Raw genomic sequence first — 5,412 nt, 5'->3', positions numbered from 1 at the left:
TCTCCCTTCTTTGCCTATTTGAGCTGCAATCTAATGTACTTTTAGGTAACATTTTTGCAAAGGCTCAAGACAGTACAGTGATTAAAGTGCCTATTCTGGATTCTGGGTATAGATATAGCTTCACACCCAATTCCCCTGGTTTGTTGAATAAATCTAATTTTTTAAACATAAGTTTTTAAAAAGTAGTGAATAAACCTGGCCTATATTATTATTATTATTATTTCTTGGATTTCTAGACCGCCCCCTCTCCCTCTATATGCAGGGTGACAAAGAAAGTTGTACTTTCTAAAGCAGGATGGACAATTTGCAGCCATTGGCTTAATAACTTCAATAAGCATCAATCACTTTTCAAATAGCCACTTCAAACAGAAAGTGAAGTTTTATTAGCAGTCCACTGAATTGAGAAGAAGAAACAGAAAGACAAAGATCAAAACCCATGTCCATTCCTAAAATGTAACTCTTTTTAATGAACTATTTTTGCCATCCACAGATCAACTATGCCAGCCAAGTGAAGGAGTATAAGGCCACAGTATTCATCAGCTGGAGGCCATGAGGGTCTGGATGGGGTAGTAACAGTAAATGGCTTTGGATATTTGGGCTTCCTAGAATTGGTGAATGGGGATTTAGATTTCTTAAGAGTTGCCCCTTCAGAGATTCTGGGGCAGCTCATAACTTCCAAATACAATTACAAACATAACCACCACCCAGGGAGGGATGTATTATCTCACTTAGGGCCTAGTGAGCAATTTGATGGTCTTTTGAACCTGCAACTTCCGCTTGAAAAGCAGGTGATAGCTCTGATCGAAAAGGCATTTACGTAGATCCACTTTTACTCTAATTGTACTCTTTGTAGCCAGAGGTGCTTTGGTCACTTCACATATGGACTATTGTAACATACTTTTATACCTCAGATCTTGAATACCTCAGAAGCTGCAGCTGACCCAGATTGCAGCAATTTGGGCAGTCACCGATATTCTTCAGTATATCCAACTAACATCTTTGATTTAGGAGATTCACTGGGGTTAACAAAAGGCTTTCAAGTATAATTCAAGGAGCTGGTTATTACTTTTAAGCCCCCCACAGCATTAGGCCTAGCTATTAGCTACTTGAAGGATTATCTCCCAGTGTTAATCTTTTCCAGCTGATCTGATGGAACAGGCTTTTTAACCCTATAGTCCCCACTTTATGCACTCCAGAAATCTTACCAGAAAAGTTGTCTTCCTCATCTGCTAGTTTATTTTTATCAGGGGTACCAGGAATGCAGCCTCTAACTTTTCTGTGTGACAATATAATTTATTAGATTTGTAGGGAGGCCCAATTCAAATCAGCTCTGGACAATGAACCATGTTAAAAACAAATGAAAATTATCAAAAATTTTGGTATACCTCCACAACGACATGAATACACTTGAAGACCCCACCCATAAAACTAATTGAAATCCTGGGAGAAAAACCAAGTTTTGAGAGCTTTTTGAGGGTGGCATCTTGCCAGAGAAAGCAGAGTTCCAAGGTCCCATTGGTTGACATTTTATCAACAGGACCTGGGCATGTCAAATCTCACTGAAAAGGAAATAAATGCTTGGTGCCGAAGTTGAATAAATTCACACCATCTTACAATCTCTCAGACTATACATAATTTAGGTATACAAAGGTGTTATCAACAAATCCAGATATACAACATTTCAGTCATTAACCAGAACACAGAATGAGGTTTTGTATAAGGCATTTATTTTAATCATGTTTTTGGAAAATGGAGTTTTCTCCCTGAAGCAGACATTGAAATAACAGGAGATTTAAGTGCATTTTAACTCTATGGTTAAAATACAAAAATATTTGTCACAAGTGTTTGGCAAACAAGGATGAAATGAAGAAAAAAATTATGGAAATCAATGATTTAAGCAAGAGAAGCATCATGTGATTATTGAGAAGGACGTCAGTCATGCACTACAAGTAAACAGCCAAGGTACTAATATTTTTGGTTTTATATAGGGCTATTTTTTTAAAAAAATGAAATCATATATATTTATATGTATGTATAAATATGCATGTGGGTATCAGTGTGTACACACAGACACTCTAAATATGAAAAATTTTATGAAAGTAATTTTGTGAACAGGGCCAAAGCAAATCACAACACTCACACTTGCTATAACACTATCTAAAATAGCAGAAGACAGCACTGATATCCTTAATTCAAACGTGACATAATAAAGAAATGGTCCAAGATAACTTCAACTTTGAACTGATAAAATGCTTAAGCACGCCTTAAGTTTTTGTAAAACTTTCCACAAATTCTGTCCCATCCAAAAAATAAAAAGGAGAAGGGAAGAGGAGAAGGGATAAAAAGAAAAAGAGATGTACAATCCATATCAGCATAGAGAATGGGTCCAATTCACTTGGACACTGACTGGAATTGAACACAGAAGGAGACATATGAACTATATGAAAACACCAAGGAAGAAATCTAAAGAACTGGGAAAAAATACATCCCATATTTTTACTGCACTTTTTTCATAAAAGGGATAAAGATTATTTCTATTATTTAAGAGTGCACACAATCTGAAATATAGATGTCACTATTTTTATACTTACATATTTGCATTTTATAAATATGAATCCTTTCACATACTAAACAATACACTAAGGTGTTGCTGTGCAAATGGTGACAGATACAAGTGCCAATGGGCCATAGACTTACTCACAAACAAGTCTCCTTCTGCACCCAATATCCTTATCATTACAACATGTATTTTGGTAGTGTCTTCTAAAGTAAAATCTAACAGCGCATTGAGAATTTATGTCTCAATTTTTCATTAAAAACAAATTGTTGGATTATGTATTGTTAAAATAAGAATAAATAAAACAATAGATCACAAGGAAAATAGATGCAATTTTAAAAATTGGGTTTGACTAAAGGAAACTTGTATTACAAAATTCCGGTTGGTCCTTTGAATCTAGCAAATAAATATGTTCCTTAACCATACTAATTCAGACTGCAGGTGAGTTTGTACTAATTGAATCTTTCACTATACTCATACTGTAATTTAATTATGAAAATTTGAATTTAATGGAAACTGAATTCAGTATTCCATAATCCAGAAACAACTTTCTCCTCTTCTTGTCTATTGCTAGTCCCAACTGCATACAGAGTAATATAATTTTATAAAGCTATTCTTAAATAAGATGGGTTAGCTAAATTTATTGAGATACTGAGGAAGGAGTGCTCTCTTTGTTATTAAAAAGTGGATTGGCTTATATTGATTTGCCATTTTGAAACACAATTCAAAAATTAAAGAAGACAATATTTGGTAAAGAAATGTAAAGCGCCTCTGAAAAAGTTAGCACTCGGTTTCCTCGACACAATCATGGTAATTCTTGCCCTCATGAGGACCACATCAGGAAATTATCAGGAAATTTGATTTTTTTATATTATGGCAGTAAGACTGAACTGAATCAATGGTCAATTACATATTCTGACAGACTTAAATATTACTCGCAAATTACATCAGGAAAAATTAAATTTTGATACACTTAAAAAAAAACCCAGTATTTATAAAAATGGAAGATTACACTGTCTCAAAAGAGGAAGTGCTTTTATAAAGGAAGTGTATTTCTTCTTGAACACCACCAACTTTACATATGATGGGTTCAAAAGGAAAACATTCTGTAGACAACAAATTAAGTAACTCATTCATATTTATATGGGTGGAAACAGGAGGGAGAAACTAAGAATAGAAGGGAGTAAACAGTTATATGAAGTCAGCAAAAACAAAAACAAAAATCAGTATCTTGGTATTGTAGGTATGTCCAACATTATTTCTTCATTATGTACAGCTCAGTACCATGAATAATTTTCTTAAGACAGGCTACCATAGCATATTTTCAGAATAAAAAGTAAGGAATGTCTATTCCCTTTGACTTCCACTGGGACACCAATAGTTACTGCATTATATTCCCAGTGTAATGGCTCAAGACACTTTTCTAGAAAAAAAGGGGGATTTAAAAATTGATGACAAAACATCAACCTGGCGCTTCTGAAAACAGCATTATTTTTATTCTTTAATATGTTTGGGAGACCAAACTCAATCCACAGATGTCTGACACATCACGTACCTGTTTGCTCTTGCCAGCTCACACAAAGGTGTAAAGGGAGAACAGGCTAGCAGTAGAACTGAGCATGGTATAAACATTCTGCGAAAAGATCTTATAAAATGCTCAGAACAACCTACAGTAATCTGCACTTCTGAGTTATCAGGCATGGAAGGGAAGCTGCCAACTAATAGATCCCTTGCTGATGATAAGAGGCTGGCTGATTCAGAAAAATCTTGATCTGCTTATCCAGGTGCAAATGAAAGAAAAAGCCCAAGATAGAGTTAGCTAAGAGTGGAGAATTTTATACTACACGTCTAAAAAATAATTATGTTACTCAGACAAAGCACATGTTTTTTTCATGTAATTAATAATTCTAGTTAATCATTTCTTAGCTTAAGTTCATTTTTTTTTAAAAGGTAGATTTCCAGTATTTATTAAATGAATTATGATTTATAACTGATTATATAAAGCAAAGGAACAACAGCATATATAAAATATCAATTACCATATTTTGAAATTAACCTGAAAAGAGGTTTAGACTCTTTTTAAATATGATCTTTAGATTATTTATGATATAAAAAGTATATTTGTTGCAGAGTAAAAATTTGTAAGTTTAACCATTTTCAGTACCAACTATTTCTCATTTTATAGCTTGGGTAATCTAGCAATGGAGCAGATATTATTCACTCACATACATCTAACATATAATTTTCCTCAGATTTTGAATAGAATGTGATAACTCAGATCTACTGAGGTTTTACATTTTAGCTCTTTTTAATCACACTAAGACTTTTATATCCAAACACTTATTTCTATAATAAGAAAGATGGACTGGTTTCTGGTAGAAGTTTAAAGTATATTACTGAAAATATACTTTACACAAAGAAACATTCTAATGAGAGGCACAAAAGATTATTTGTAATGTATATACTGGAAAGTGGAAAAAATGCTTTAAAAATTGCTTCTTATTTTCCTGCCACGAGTGGAGATGCAGTTATGGATAGTTACGCTTCCTTAAACAAACTAAACATGGATGCTATTTGTGTACATTTAAGCCTGTCTACTTTCATTGTCCTTCAACACCACCAGTAACGCTTCTTTTGGGACCTACATGCATTGGCAATATTTTTGCTATTACTCAACAGACCCTCAAAAGTAGAGGTTGATCTTTTGAGTTGAAACAAAAATTGGAATCATCCAACCAAACTACAACCCTCCTCTGCCAGGGCTTTCCAGAAGAAAAAGGAAAGACACATTTCTTTTCAATCTCTATGAGAAACGGGAGGCTTTTCAGCGCATTTCAGTTCTCACATTTAATTGC

The sequence above is a fragment of the Natrix helvetica genome, assembly GCF_964273705.1.
Source record: "Natrix helvetica genome assembly, chromosome: 1".
Classification (NCBI taxonomy): Eukaryota; Metazoa; Chordata; class Lepidosauria; order Squamata; family Natricidae; genus Natrix; species Natrix helvetica.
Note: the sequence above shows the minus strand (reverse complement) of the source record.